This window comes from Bos indicus, chromosome 20 (assembly GCF_029378745.1).
Source record: "Bos indicus isolate NIAB-ARS_2022 breed Sahiwal x Tharparkar chromosome 20, NIAB-ARS_B.indTharparkar_mat_pri_1.0, whole genome shotgun sequence".
In the NCBI taxonomy this organism is placed as follows: Eukaryota; Metazoa; Chordata; class Mammalia; order Artiodactyla; family Bovidae; genus Bos; species Bos indicus.
Genome location: NC_091779.1, coordinates 38153791 through 38170670, shown reverse-complemented (window position 1 = coordinate 38170670; position 16880 = coordinate 38153791). Strand labels below are relative to the sequence as shown.

Genomic DNA, 16880 nt, shown 5'->3' with positions numbered 1-16880 from the left:
CAGAGGCAGGAGCTGTCTTAACAGCACTCCCCTGGTTCCTTCTCCAACTCACTCTTCCCCTCCACTCTGTCTTGAGCCTCTGGGGTTTTACCAGGAAATTGCTTGCAATCTATTCTAGTCAGGCAACCTGCCAGATCTTAAAGAAGCAGAGTAAGAAAATATCTAAACTACCCAAAGGTAAAAGCAAGACTTTGGCTGGATTTGTGTACAAAATGCGAGTGAATCAAGGTAAACTGGAAGTGGTCAAATAGGAGATGGCAAGAGTGAACGTCGACATTTTAGGAATTAGTGAACTAAAATGGAGAGGAATGGGCGAATTTAACTCAGATGACCATTATATCTACTACTGTGGGCAAGAATCCTTTAGAAGAAATGGAGTAGCCCTCACAGTCAACAAAAGAGTCCAAAATGCAATACTTGGGTGCAGTCTCAAAAATGACAGAAAGATCTCTGTTCGTTTCCAAGGCAAACTGTTCAATATCATAGTAATTCCAGTCTATGCCCTGACCAGTAATGCCGAAGAAGCTGAAGTTGAATGGTTCTATGAAGACCTACAACACCTTCTAGAACTAATATCCAAAAAAGATGTATTTTTCATTATAGGGGACTGGAATGCAAAAGTAGGAAGTCAGGAGATACTTTGGAGCAACAGGCAAATTTGCCCTTGGAGTACAAAATGAAGCAGGCAAAGACTAACAGAGTTTTGCCAAGAGAATGCACTGGTCACAGCAAACACCCTCTCCCAACAACACAAGAGACAACTCTACACATGGACATCACAGATGGTGCAGCCTTCTTTGCAGCCAAAGACGGAGAAGCTCTATACAGTCAGCAAAAACAAGACTGGGAGCTGACTGTGGCTCAGATCATGAACTCCTTATTGCCAAATTCAGACTTATATTGAAGAAAGTAGGGAAAAACCACTAGACCATTCAGGTATGACCCAAATAAAATCCCTTAAATTATACAGTGGAAGTGAGAAATAGATTCAAGGGATTAGATCTGATAGACAGAGTGCCTGAAGAACTATGGACAGAGGTTCACGACATTGTACAGGAGGAAGGGATCAAGACCATCCCCAAGGAAAAGAAATGCTAAAAGGCAAAATGGTTGTTTGAGGAGGCCTTACAAAAAGCTGAGAAAAGAAGAGAAGTGAAAGGCAAAGGAGAAAAGGAAAGATATGCACATTTGAATGCAGAGTTTCAAAGAATAGCAAAAAGAGATAAGAAAGCATTCCTCAATGATCAATGCAAAGTAGAGGAAAACAATAGAATGGAAAAGACTAGAGATCTCTTCAAGAAAAGTAGAGATACCAAGGAAATATTTCATGCAAAGATGGGTACAATAAAGGACAGAAGTTGTATGGACCTAAGAGAAGCAGAAGATATTAAGAAGAGGTGGCAAGAATACACAGAAGAACTATACAAAAAAGATATTCATGACCCAGATAATCACAATGGTGTGATCACTCAACTAGAGCCAGACATCCTGGAATGCAAAGTCAAGTGGGCCTTAGGAAGCATTGCTACAAACAAAGCTAGTGGAGGTGATGGAATTCCAGCTGAGCTATTTGAAAATATTAAAAGATGATGCTGTGAAAGTGCTGCACTCAATATGCCAGCAAATTTGAAAAAGACCAGTGGCCACAGGACTGGAAAAGGTCAGTTTTCATTCCAATCCCAAAGAAGGGAAATGCCAAAGAATGTTCAAACTGCTGCACTATTGCACTCATCTCACGCTCTAGCAAAGCAATGCTCAAAATTCTCCAAGTCAGGCTTCAACAGTATGTGAACTGTGAACTTCTCAATGTTCAAGCTGGATTTAGAAAATCCAGAGGAACAAGAAATCAAATTGCCAACATCCATTGGACCATTGAAAAAGCAAGACAGTTCCAGAAAAACATCTCTCTCTTTAGTCACTAAGTTATGTCCAACTCTTGTGACCCCATGGACTGTAGCCTGCCAGGCCCTTCTGTCCATGGGATTCTCCAGGCACGAATACTGGAGTGGGTTACCATTTCCTTCTCCAGGGGATCTTCCCGACCCAGGAATCAAACCCAGCTTTCCTGCGTTGCAGGCAGATTCTTTACCAACTAAGCTAGGAGGCAAGCCCAAAACTTTCACTACGCCAAAGCCTTTGACTGTGTGGATCACAACAGACTGGAAAATTCTTAAAGAGATGGGAGTACCAGACCACCTTATCTGCCTCCTGAGAAATCTGTATGCAGGTCAAGCAGCAACAGTTAGAACTAGACATAGAACAACAGACTGGTTCCAAATTGGGAAAAACAGTACATCAAAGCTGTATACTGCCACATGCTTATTTAACTTATATGCATACTACATCATGCAAAATGTCAGGCTGGATGAAGCACAAGCTAGAATCAAGATTGCTGGGAGAAATATCAATAACCTCAGATATGCAGATGACACCACTCTTATGGCAGAAAGCAAAGAAGAACTAAAGAGCCTCTTGATGAAAGTGAAAGAGTAGAGTGAAAAAGCTGGCTTAAAACTCAACATTCAGAACACTAAGATCATGGCATCTGGTCTCATCATGTCATGGCAAACAGATGGAAAATAATGGAAACAGTGAGTCATTTTATTTGGGGGGGGTGGGGGAAGGTGTTCCAAAATCACTGCAGATGGTGACTGCAGCCATGAAACTAAAAAACACTTGCTCCTTGGAAGAAAAGCTATGACCAACCTAGACAGCATATTAAAAAGCCAAGACATTACCAACAAAGGTCCGTCTAGTCAAGGTTATGGTTTTTCCAGTAGTTGTGTATGGATGTGAGAGTTGGACTATAAAGAAAGCTGAGCGCTGAATAATTGATGCTTTTGAACTGTGGTGTTGTAGAAGACTCTTAAGAGTCCCTTGGAATGCAAAGAGATCCAACCAGTCCATGCTAAAGGAAATCAATCTTGAATATTCATTGGAAGTACTGATTCTGAAGCTGAAACTCCAATACTTTGACCAACTGATGCGAAGAACTGACTCACTGGAAAAAAAAAAAAAACCCTGATGTTTGGAAATATTGAAGCAGCTGGGGAGGGATCAGATAGTTGGATGGCATCACTGGCTCAATGGATATGAGTTTGAGCAAACTCTGGGAGCTGGTGATGGACAGGGAAGCCTGCCATGCTGCAGTCCATGGGGTTGCAAAGATTAGAACTTGACTGAGCGACTGAACTGAACTGAAATAAACATTTCTTCCAAACTCCCTGGTTTTAATGAAGACACCCTAAGAACCAGCCATGTAACTTCTAAATATCCCATTTTTCAGGTGCCGTAAGACCTTGGCCACGGTGATTTCAAACCCACTGCAAAGACCAAGCCCAAGTGTACGTTTTCCTCCACTTTTCAGTTCAGTTCAGTTCAGTCGCTCAGTCGTGTCCGACTCTTTGTGACCCCATGAATCGCAGCACGCCAGGCCTCCCTGTCCAACACCAACTCCCGGAGTTCACTCAAACTCACGTCCATCGAGTCACTGATGCCATCCAGCCATCTCATCCTCTGTCGTCCCCTTCTCCTCCTGCCCCCAATCCCTCCCAGCATCAGAGTCTTTTCCAATGAGTCAACTCTTTGCATGAGGTGGCCAAAGTACTGGAGTTTCAGCTTTAGCATCATTTCTTCCAAAGAAATCCCAGGGCTGATCTCCTTCAGAATGGACTGGTTGGATCTCCTTGCAGTCCAAGGGACTCTCAAGAGTCTTCTCCAACACCACAGTTGAAAGGCATCAATTCTTTGGCGCTCAGCCTTCTTCACGGTCCAACTCTCTGTAAAGCATCAGCTGTGTCACCACTTGCTTTTTTGCAATATTAGTCACCAAAATCACCTACTTAATAATTATTTTACATTTACTTAAAATGCTCTTTTTGGAATCATTTGTCTATTTAATGTTTATTTTATAGCCACTTTATTTGCAACCTATGTGCTCTTAATTGATACTTCTAGAAAGCCAAAAAAGTGTTAATGGATAGAAATTCAATATCAGAATGCCACCTTCAGTGTAAGGATTGTGCCCAGCTACTCATAACAGAAACAGCTTGATTTTTTCTAAAAATGGTAGAGGTAGACTTTTATTTCATATCAAAGAAGTCTGGAGGCAGTTTGAGTAGTCATCAAGGTCCAGAAAAACCACTACCTTTTACCTTACCATGGTTGTTTTTCCTCAGAGATGCCTAAAGTTACAAAATAAGTACAGCAGTGCCAGCCATTACATCACCCTCCAGGTAAGCAGAAAGAGACAGATGTGAAGGCAAGAAGAATGCACTTCCCAGATCAATCAGCCTTTTATAAAATGATTCCCAGAAGACTCTACCCAACTTCTTTCATTTAAATCTCATTGGTCACTTCTGCAAAAGAGGCTGGTTCTGTGGTCTCAATGTTTGTGTCCCCCCCAAATTCATATGATGAAATCCTAATTCCCAAAGATGATAGTATTAGGAGTTGGGGCCTTTGGGAGGTGCTTAGGTTTTGAGAGCAAATTAGTACCTTGTAAAAGATCCCCTGCAGAGACCCGTCACCCTTTCTGCCACAAGTGAGAAGCCATCCTTGTACCAGTTAAAGGGCCTTGACCCTTTAACCATGCTGGGTGCTTGACCTTAGACTTTCCAGCCTCCAAGACTATGAGAAATGACTATCTGTTATTCATAAGCTGCCCAGTCTGTAGTATTTTTTTTACAGCAGCCCAGATGAACTAAGACAGCTAGGAAACCTAATGTTAAGCTGGAGACTTTGCCATGCTCCAGGTCCTGTTTACAAAGAAGAGGAAGAGACTGGTAGAGATATTAGAGTCCCTCCAGAAAGTAACAGTGTAAGAACTTCTAAATCAGTTTATTTCACAATCTCACCTGCAGCCTGAGGTTTCTGGAGGCAGATGGGGCCATAAGACCACCCTGATGGAAGACACTAAGCCAAGTCCTGGGAGCAAAAGTTAGCACCTTGGTGATTTCTCACTCCTCAAACTCAGTTGTTCCAAAATGAATAAGGTCATCTTAACACATGCTGTTATCAAGCATACTCTGAGTTTAGGCAAATATAGCCTAAAATGAACTAGGCCTGAGGACATCAAATCACAGCCCATGGGCAGAATTTGCTCCTCTGCCTAGTTTGGTAAATAAAGTTTTATTACAAAATAGCCACATATGTTTGCTTATGTGTTACCTGTGGCTGTTTTCAACCCACAACTGCCAAGCTGAATAGCTGCTACAGAGACCTTCTGGCCTACAAAGCTTTGACTATTCAGCATCTGATCCTATACAGTAGTAGGGTTTCTTAGGTGGCTCAGTGGTAAAGAATCAGGAGAAGCAGATATGGGTTCAATCCCTGGGTGGGGAAGATCCCCTGGAGGAGGAAGTGGCAACCCACTCCAGTATTCTTGCCTGGAGAATCCCAAGGACAGAGGAGTCTGGCTGGCTACAATCCATAGGGTCACAAAGAGTTGGACACAACTTGGTGACTGATAGAGAAATAGGGTGCATCCCCTAGCGACCTCACAAAGGAAATATCATACTAGAAGAGAGGTCATTTATTGAGGACAGGCTCTGTCAGGCTCTCTGCTGCAAGTGTTTTTACGTACATTAAAAAAACTATTCCTATTTCCCAGGTCACACTAGTGGTAAAGAACCTGCCTCCTAATGCAGGAGACATAGGAGACACAAGTCTGATCCCTAGGTCAGGAAGATCCCCTGGAGGAGGGCATGGCAACCCACTCCCGTATTCTTGCCTGGAGAATGGCAGGGATGGAGAAGCTGAGCAGGCTACAGTCCATAGGGTCCCAAAGAGTCAGATACAACTGAAGCGACTTAGCATGCATGCACATTTCTATTTCACAAAATAAAGACATAGATACAAAGAGATTGAGTAAGTTCAGACATAAGTAGCAGAACCAAAGTTCTGAATGGGGTCTTCTGCACCTGCCACTTCCCCAGGGGGCTTTTGTAAATTACCCACATTTCAGAAAATATTCCTTTTTTAAACAGGGAGCCACTGTAGTCATCATAAATCATTCATATATTAAACCTGAGACGAGCTTATTAGCAATATTGCAGCCAAAGCACACTTAGTGAGGACAACTGGCCTTGGAAGTTCCTGGAGCACTTTCGCCTGTCCCTTCTTTTGTGTGAAGAGCTCTTGTTGAGGTCAAGGACAACTGCAGAGGTTATACACACAAAACAGAGCTTCCAAAGAAAGTAAGAGCATTCTGTAAAATTTAGTTTTAGTTGGAGGATAGTTGCTTTACAGGAGCTTCCCTGGTAGCTCAGTCAGTAAAGAATCTGCCTGCAATGTGGGAAACCCAGGTTCGATTCCTGGATTGAAAAGATCCTCTAGAGAAGGAAATGGCAACCCACTCAAGTATTCTTGCCTAGAGAAGTCCATAGGCAGAGGAGCCTGGTGGGCTATGGTCCACGGGTTCGCAGAGTCAAACACACCTGAGCGACTAACACACACACACACACACACACACACAATTGCTTGACAATTCTGCGTTGGTTTCTGCCTTACAGCCACGTGAATCAGCCGTAAGTACTGCCCTGCTCACACAAATGACACTGTATACTTTGAAGTATTGGGGAAATCTTAATTCTATTTGGCTTCAGGTTTTGAAAATATGTAGGAGCACTGGAGGGAAAACAGGGTCCTGGGTGGCAATGGAATCATGCCTGGAGGTGTGCAAGAACATCATGGATGGTGGGAACGTTCACGGACATTAGTGTCCCATGGAGGCAGCCGTGGCCTTTCTGCACCCACAGTGATCATTCCTGTAACACCGTCTTCTCCCAAATGCCAGTGTTTGTTTCTGGAACAGAGAAAACTGCTTCTACGCACCTTGCTATTTTTTAATATACAAAACTGAGACCAGAATGAAGATCAAAAATTTGTAAGGAAAATTCAGTAGGGTAAAGTCTGTTGAATGTATTAATTAAAGAGATGAAAGAGAAAGCTGATACCAGAAACTAAACACTCAGCTCTTTGCACCTGCGCACCCATCACAACTGCAAGTTACCAGGCGAGGCATGTCCCTTGAGACCAAGAGCTCCTCCCGTGCAGAGGCACCAGACTTTCCTCGATCCCTTATTCCACTATCAATCTCCTAAATCTCCTCAGCCTCTGGATTATCTTTCACTGAAAGTGAAAGTGTTAGTCACTCAGTTGTGTCTGACTCTGCGACCCCAAGGACTGTAGCCTGCCAGGTCCCTCTGTCCATGGGATTCTCCAGGCAAGAATACTGGAATGGGTTGACATGCCCTCTTCCAGGGGATCTTCCCAACCCAGGGATCATACCCAGGTCTCCTGCACTGCAGGCAGATTCTTTACCATGAGTCACCAGGGACGCTGAGCTCAATATTCTGTTTGCCCAGCCCCTCCCCTGCCCCATTCTCCATCCACATCTGTGCTACAGGAGGTTGACCTCTATGAACTGCATTAACCAGATTTCTTTGCTTTAAGGCTTCAGGTGAATTCAGCTCACAGGAGGCACCAGCAGGGAGATCAGAGGGCAAGCGGAGAAAGTGTTAGTGGCTCAGTCATGTTCAACTCTTTTCGACCTCTTACACCCAACAGCTTAAACCTCTCACTCCCCCATCCTCAGACTCCCCCTCCCTCTCTATATCTGTAACCAACTGCTCCCTTTCATTCATGAATCTGCAGTGGTCCCTCAGCTCTAGACTCCCTCCAGCTCTCACCCTTCAAAGCCAAACTACTTGGAAGAGACTCTGTTTTTAACTTTCTCGTGCCCCATTCCTACTTCAGTCCACTGCAGTCTGGTCTTCACTCTGTCACTCCAGAGAACATACACTCAGGAAGTCATTACCAGCCTGACTGCCAACTTCAACAGTCACCCTATTTCACTCCTCCCAGCAAGACCTTTTTCAATCCTTCTTGAAACTCTTCTCTCAATGTCTATGAATCTAACTTCCTATCTGCCTTCCTCTCGGGTCTGATCTCTTTGGTGTCTCCCTTGTCTTTAAAAGCTACTATTTTCCAGGATTCAATGATTTATCCTCTTCTCACTCTCATATATCCTGCAGCAATCTCAGCCTCATCCACTGTTTATTACAACTCATCCCATATCTTTATTCCAACTTGTTCACTCTCCTCAGCCTCAGAGCCAGATCTCAAATTTCCACACAAAACATGCACTTTAATAACCTACAAACATTGCGAGTTTAATGTACCAGAACCAAATTTATTATCTTTGCCTCCTTATTATTCCTTGCCTCAGGAAATGGCAACACCATTTTCCAGGTCATTAACTGAACATCATCCTAGGCTCCTTTTAACCCTCTGCCTTGAATTAGCAGCCAATTCCCTAAAATATCACCATTTTGACACCTCCGGAATCTGTTCCTTCCCCTGCCTCCATTGCCATGGATACCACTTTAGCCCAGGACCTGGTCTTCTCCTATTTCCATTGTGGAAATTTCCCCTCAACTGGTTCCCAGCCTCCAATCTTGTCCTTCCAATCTATCATTCAGATGACTGGCCGAGTGTTCTTCATAACATGGAAATCCGAACTGCATACTCAAGTCTAAGATCCTTTGGTTGCTCCCCACTGTGTACAGGTAAAGAGCAAACATCTTAGCATTTGATGTGTACATTGGCCCTGCCTATCTCTCCAGTCTTTTTTCTACTAATCTCCATCCCTTCACAATCTATTCTACATCCATACTCACTCATACTCCACAAACACATCATGGTGTTCTGGACCTCTGTGCCTTTGTACATGAACTCCCATTTTCAGGAACACCCTCCATCCCTTGTTGGTCTAGGGAAATCCTACTCTTCCTTGTAGAACCACTATGGTGAAGCCTCATATAACCACTGTCTTCAGAGCGAAACAGCCTGCATCTTCCTTGGTATAATCTGTGCAAAGCCCACAGACATCCACACTGCACTATGACATAACTTCTCTTTCAGGACTGCCTCTCCTGCTAGGTCCTTAAAGGCATAGACCTTTAAGTTTCCTGTTATCATATTATCAACACTTAACAGAATACTACAGACTACTACTGGAGTTCATCATTAGTATTATTAGATAATTACTATTTGAATAGAAATACAAATGAATGTTCACAATTTAAATCTCACTATTTAAAATACACAATGACAAAATTAAAGGATTTCTGTAGTTGTAAGATTTTGAGGAAAAAATAAGAGATTTAAAAACAAGAGAGAATTCCATCTACTTAGTATGTTTTAACTATGCCCCAGACTGGAGGCCAGGGGGGTGGACACCTGGATAAATGGCATTACCATTTGCTAAGGTTCTTTTCAACTTCGTGACCAATCCAATCAACTCTTTAGTAAAATTTTTAACATACTGTGTCAGTTTAATAAGAATTCTGATTCTTATCTGATTCTAAGTGGTCAGTTCAGCAGGCAAGGTGTCACAGAAATAACATAACAGAATGTTAGACAAACCAAAGTCTAAAGCAAAGCTCAATCTTTTCATTGTTTTTAACTTGGAGATATTTAACCTTCCTGAAGCTGTTTTATCAATGGTCATACAGGCTCCTTACAGCAATTTACCCAAACACTTCACACTCAAGCACCCAGGACCTAGTGACTGCTCACTGATGGTTGTTTCCTTCTCCTTTACTGAAGGAAATTGATTTTCTACATGCTTATCCAAGCACCCCACACAAAGATGACAAAAACCTCTCCCAGTACCAGGCCATTTCCATGCTAGACCGCCAGCCAAGAATGCTCATAAACATTTTGATTTTCTTTTTAGAAAGTCACATCTACTGTCTTCTTTCCTTTTTAGCTAAAGTGAAACAAAAGTGATCAAATCAATATAGTGTTAATGGAAAAAAAAACTTTGATTTACCTTAAATGCTAATCTGTTGCCACCAGTTGCTTTGAACTGAAACTATGGACGCTCTCTCTTGCAACTGGGAAGACTGGTCCCCTCCCATCCCCCTTTGCCCCTCCCTTTTACCTTCCATCCTCACCCCTCCTGATCTGCCTTCTTCCTGCCAATTGGATATCTTGGAATCACTACTGCAAACTTACAGTCTCATTGGCTCAGCTCATTGTCAATCGTGATCCCGGCCCTACCTTTTCTTGAGTTTACACTTCTGTTGCCTAGGAAATGCAGTGACTGTCAAAGCCTGAGCTGTTTACCCTAGGAGAGAAGCCAGCCGGAAGTTGACTGGCAATTGTTTGGTTTCTAAAAGGGCATAAAACTTGCCTCCTAGGTTTTATAAGATAATGTTAAAGCAAATTCTCGTCCTTCTTTAGGCAAATCTTGCCTGCCCTTCTGTTGTCTCCAGATGACTTGCTGCTAGAGTGTCTAATTATCAGGTGAGACTTAAAATCATAACACAAGGGAGCAGGCAGGTATAATTACAGGTGGTTCAAAGTTCTCCCACCTTCTCACAGACACACAGAGAAGATGTCATTTCCCACTGTTTCAATCCCTGGTGGTTTTTTTTTTTTTCTTTCTCCTCTTTTTTTCCACTTCTCATCTCTTTTTATACTTAATCCCTAACTGTAAGTTTGCCAGAGGAGAAGTGGCCCTGTTTAGAAAAAGAACTCCTGACTTACGTTCTCTCTCATTGTATCTATGGCATCTCTCCTCCCTTCATCATCTCTGCCACTTTTCTTGCTTCCATAATGAAATGACACAAAGAATGGAAGACTAGAACCATGAAGATCTGTTCTTATCTTACATTATATGTATTCTCAGGCAACTGTGGCCATTAATTTCTACAATCTCTAGAGTAGGCTCTAAATCTACATTGTCAATTTCTCAGAATTACCCTGGAGGTCAAGGGGGTGTGTTCTCTGTGGATTTTAATGGAGATTTGTCTTGGTTGAGGGGATTTCCAGCAGAGTGTAAATTGAAGGGCCAAAAAAAAAAAAAAAAAAGCCACTTGTTTGAAAATAAGTCCTTTTCTCTTTTGGGGGGTTGGATGCTGAGGGCCTCTGCCTATGGTTCATGACTCTGATCAAGCACTAAGCTGGTGCTGACACTGACAGGGATTAGATGTGCTCCCCACCTCCACTGCAGGCTTGTTCTGAGTGTCTTCTCCACACACCACTAGCCATTTTCATCCAGAAATGCCCCTTCTTGCAGCAGCTGACCTCATGGAATCAAGCTGTCTGTTTAACTTTCACTAAGTGAAATTGGGCTTCCCTGGTGGCTCAAATGGTAAAGAATCTGCCTGCAATGCAGGAGACCCAGGTTCAATCCCCAGGTTGGGAAGCTCCCCCTGGAGGAGGGCATGGCAACCCACTCCAATATCCTTGCCTGGAGAATTCCATGAACATAGAGGCATGGCAGGCTACAGTCCATGGGGTTGCAAAGAGTCGGACACGACTGAGCGACTAACACAACAAAGTGAAATTACTGCGAAATTACTAAGCCAAACTAATAAGCTCTTAGGGAGTAATCACTTAGAGAAGATGCACCACCAATGACAGATACATCTGCTTTTTAATTAAACAGTAAGATAATGGGAAACTGAGAGCCAGTAGAGGGCCAGGAAAGTCTGGATCATCTTTGCACATTCCAAGGTGCTCAGCACGGTACACTGTACAGAGATGAACTCAGTCAGTGCTAGTTGAATCAAATTGTTGACCTGGATTAAATGCATTCATATGAAGGCTATTTAAAATATCTGCTTTTCAGAAGAAGTTAAGTCCTGTACTAAGTAGGAGTTTGTGTAAGACCACATACATTTCATTTACTTCCTTTCACTTGAATAACTGGTTGACAATTAAATAAATAATGTAATCACCTTGCAATAACTTGCAATTAGGGTGTGATAAACCAAACAAAGAAAGGTTGACATACATTAAGACAGTATGGCACTGCCACAAAGACAGAAATATAGATCAATGGAACAAAATAGAAAGCCCAGAGATAAATCCACGCACCTATGGACACCTTATCTTTGACAAAGGTGGCAAGACTATACAATGGAGAAAAGATAATCTCTTGAACAAGTGGTGCTGGGAAAACTGATCAACCACTTGTAAAAAAAAAAAAATGAAACTAGGATACTTTCTAACACCATACACAAAAATAAACTCAAAATGGATTAAAGATCTCAACGTAAGACCAGAAACTATAGAACTCCTAGAGGAAAACATAGGCAAAACACTCTCTGACATAAATCACAGCAGGATCCTCTATGACCCACCTCCCAGGGTAATGGAAATAAAAGCAAAAATAAACAAATGGAACCTTATTAAAATTAAAAGCTTTTGCACAACGAAGGAAACTATAAGCAATGTGAAAAGGCAACCTTCAGAATGGAAGAAAATAATAGCAAATGAAGCAACTGACAAAGAATTAATCTAAAAAATATACAAGCAACTCCTACAGCTCAATTCCAGAAAAATAAATGACCCAATCAAAAAATGGGCCAAAGAACTAAATAGGCATTTCTCCAAAGAAGACATTCAGATGGCTAACAAACATGTGAAAAGATGCTCAACATCACTCATTATCAGAGAAATGCAAATCAAAACCACAATGAGGTAACATCTCATGCCAGTCAGTATGGCTGCTATCCAAAAGTCTACAAACAAAAAATTCTGGAGAGGGTGTGGAGAAAAGGGAACCCTCTTAACATTGTTGGTGGGAATACAAACTAGTACAGCCACTATGGAGAACAGGGTGGATATTCCTTAAAAAACTGGAAATAGAACTGCCTTATGACCCAGCAATTCCACTGCTGGGCATACACACTGAGGAAACCAGAATTGAAAGAGACGCGTGTACCCCAATGTTCATCGAAGCACTGATTATAATAGCTAGGACATAGAAGCAACCTAGATGTCCATCGGCAGATGAATGGATAAGAAAGCAGTGGTACATATACACAATGGAGTATTACTCAGCCATTAAAAAGAATACATTTGAATCAGTTCTAATGAGGTGGATGAAACTGGAGCCTATTATACAGAGTGAAGTAAGTCAGAAAGAAAAACACCAATACAGCATATTAATACATATAAATGGAATTTAGAAAGATGGTAACAATAACCTTATATGCGAGACAGCAAAAGAGATACAGACTTTTGGACTCTGTAAAGAACAGACTTTTGGACTCTGTGGGAGAAGGCAAGTGTGGGATGATTTGAGAGAACAACATTGAAACACGTATATTACCATATGTGAAACAGATTGCCAGTCCAGGTTCGATGCATGAGACAGGGTATTCAGGACCGGTCCACTGGGATGACCCTGAGGGATGGGATGGGGAAGGAGGTGGGAGGGGGGGTTCAGGATGGGAGACACATGTAAACCCATGGCTGATTCATGTCACTGTATGGCAAGAAAACACTACAATATTGTAAAGTAATTTGCCTCCAATTAAAATAATTTTTTTAAAAAGAGAGGTTGACATAAGGGAAAATCACATCTACAGAGCATTGGTATACATTGATACACAAAAGTATCAGTATGAGATCACAGCCGGTGGTGATGCAAAAACAGGTAAGCACAACAACAATGAAAGGAAACATACATGACATCTTGACCTTCATCTCAGAATCTTAAAATGAACCTCCAAAAATAGGTATTTAATGCATAAATCCTTAGTTCATATAATGTTTAATGTCCATTAAAGCTCAAAATTAAATATTTTGCTGTGCTTATAATTTCTCCAATGTGTAATTCTATGTCATAATTATGGAAGAACCCAGGAAACCACTCATAAAATAGACATGGATTAGGTCTGAGTATGTGAACTTGACCCCTAATCTGACCAAGGCTTTTACAATTAGTCCTCTCCAGAAAATGGCTCTACTTCTTGCACACATATATCTCCTCCTTTTTCAAAATTTGGAAATTATAATGTACTTGCATTTTCAGTTATATTTGAATGCAACAATAACTCCCAAATACTAAAATTTGAGGTACTCAAATAGAAAAACACTTAAAAACATGTATTATCCATAGAGATTTTCAAATCAATTTTAAAGTCTAATCTGTGTAAAAATGGCATCCACTTTTGATGGATGTACCCAACTACAAAGCCACCACTGAAATCAAGATACAAAACATTTCCATCACCCCATTTACAGTCCACCCTCCCACAGCCTATAGCCCCATGCAGCCAATAGTCTACCTTTTGTCAGCAGAGGTTGGTTTACATTTTCTTGAATTTATATAAGTGAATCATGTGGATATATATTTCTTTGAAGTCTGGCTTCTTTTGCTCAGCAAGATCACTTTGAGATTCATGGATACAGTTGGGTACATCAGTAGGATGTTCCTTTCTATTGCTGAGCCATAGTTCTTTTATGGATGTTCCACAATGTGTTAATCCATTCACCAGTTTTCTTAAGCTGAAGCTGTTACAAATAAAGCCACTGTGAACATTTATGTTCAAGTTTTCAGGTGGACACATGTTTTCATTTAACTTAGATAAATACCTGGAATTGGAATGGCTCAGTCAAATGGTAAGTGGATGCTTAACTGTTTGGGAATCTGTACAGCAACTTTCCTAAGTGGCTGAATCACTTTATGTTCCCATCAGCAGTGAAACATATGGATTCCAGTAGCCCTATCTCCTTGCCAACTATTGGTATTGTCAATGTTTTGAATACGAGTTGTAATTCAATAACTACCTACACTATGAAGACTTTCTTTTGGAACTTTTATACTCTCAGCATTTATGTTTAGGCCTTTTTGATACACTTTGAGTTCATTTTGTGTGGTATGAAGTCCAGTCAAAATCCTTTTGTGAAATCCATGTACCCTTATGTTCATAGCAGCACTATGCATAATAGCTAGCACAGGAAACAACCTGAATGTCTACTGACAGATGAGTGGATAAGGAGATGTGGTGCACATATACCATGGAAAAGAATGCATTAATGCCATTGGCAGCAACACGGATGAAACTAGAGATTATCAGACTAAGTGAAGTCAGAAAGACAAAGAGAAAATGCCATATGATTGCACTTATATGCAAAACCTAAAATACGACACAAATAAACCTGTCTGAAACAGAAACAGACTCACAGACATAGAGAAAGACATAGTTTTCAAAGAGGGTAGGGGTATGCGGGGTTGGGGAAGAGAGGAATCAGGAGTTTGGAATTAGCAGATGCAAACTATTGTATATACAGAATGGATAAACAACAAGGTCCTACTGTCTAGCACAGGGAACTATATTCAATATCCTGTGATAAACCATTGTGGAAAAGACTGAAAAAGAATGTGTATATATATACACATATATACATAATAAATAACTGAACCATTTTGATGTCCAGCAGAAATTAACACAACACTGTAAATCAACTATACTTCAATGAAATATATTTATAAAAAATATCCTTTGTGTGTATTAAATTAAGGCCAAATCCCACTCAGATATACAATTGTTCCAGTACAGTTTGCTGAAAAGATTTTTCTTTTTCCATTGAATTGTCTTTGCACTTTTGTCAAAAATCAACAGAACCTATTCAGTGGGTCTATTTCAGAATTTTCAAGATGTGCCTGCTGCAGTTGCCAGAAAGAGATCACAGAGACCCTGTATTCCCTGCAATGGGAGCCAACAAAGGACTGTGATCAGAGAGTGATGAGACCAGATTTCCATGCTATCAAGGCCATGCTGGCAGCCAGCCCTGCAGAGGATACTTGAAGGGAACAAGCTGGAGGCCTCATTCTGGCTCACGGACTGCTACTGATCAGATTTCCTGGACTGGGACAGAGCCTAGAAAGCAGCAGAAAGGGTTGGCTTCACTGAGTTACCTGATCGTCAGGGAGGATTTTGTGGTGAGAGCAGGAAAGAGGAGTTACCAGCCAGGGAGCCTCATCCTTAGGTCCCTGTGTTGCCTGTGAGGGGAACAAATAAATTCATTCCAGTGACAACCCAGATAGGGCTGCATGTCTGTCCCTCAAAAAATTTATGTCAGAGACCAGTTTATGAGATTTCATTAAGAATTATAGAAATAAAACCTTATCTCTGACACACACAGACACACTCACTTCTGCATCTGACATGCTCCTGACTGTGTGGGACTCCCTTGCAGCATAAGAACTCACAGAACTGGGTAGACACCGGGCACCCAGTTCTCCATACAACCAGGCAGACCCCGTCCCAACATTGGCAGATGTGGGTCTTTTCCTATTTCTGCAGGGAGCATTTATAGTAACTGCTTCATGTTTTCCTTTGAACTATTTCGACATGTGATTAACAACCCAGAATTAAGCAACCCAAAATTGCAGTTGCAGGACCATCTCTTGTTTCTAACATTTTCTTCATCGTGTTTTAATCCACTGGATACTACATGATGAAACTTTTAAGGAGGAATTTAATTCCATTTCAGAATGCAAAAGCAAACAGGAAGTCAGGATCACCAAAGGTGAAATATTTCATGAGAGCAACAAACCAGAAAGGCAACTTAGAAGAACAGTACAGGACAGGTGTTCAAAAAAAAATTTTTTTTAAGCTACAGACAGCAGGATGAGTCACCATCCCAGCTCTCCACCACATGTCTCCAGGCTGTGTCCAGGAAATAAAAAAACACTTTGAAATTCCAGAGTGCGTAAGCCACTCTTTTTCTAGCTTCTGTTACTAGGAACTGAATGTCATCCCTAAGTGTTTACCACATGTAGGGATGTTCTTTGCTAGGTGGGATGGCAGATGGAATGTTTCCTGTATCAAGAGGATTGGGCCAGCCATGGCTCCTGGACCTAAGGCCCCAAGCCTTGCATGGAGGTTCCATTTCTCCACTTAGGTTTTCGTAACCCTAATTATTCAAGTGGGGATCTTGATGACGGAACATTGAAACATGGGCAACAGGTGGCCTCAGCTGTGGACCAAAGACAGGCTCCAGGCCTGAGAGAGAAGGAGGTACTCTATGCAGGAGGGGACCAAGTCCTCACAGGGGTGTCCCTGCTA

At 41.7% G+C, this 16880-nt stretch overlaps 1 protein-coding gene across 5 annotated transcripts in view; it reads right to left on the bottom strand.

Moving 5' to 3' along the window:
- CAPSL (calcyphosine like) overlaps positions 1–9924 on the bottom strand; it is a 37851-nt gene extending 27927 nt beyond the window's left edge. For all 5 annotated transcript variants that reach the window (XM_019983116.2, XM_019983115.2, XM_019983114.2 and 2 more), the window contains exon 1: positions 9839–9924. The gene's annotated coding sequence lies outside the window, so the exon portion shown is untranslated. The remainder of the gene's footprint in view (positions 1–9838) is intronic.
- Positions 9925–16880: the final 6956 nt, after the last annotated feature.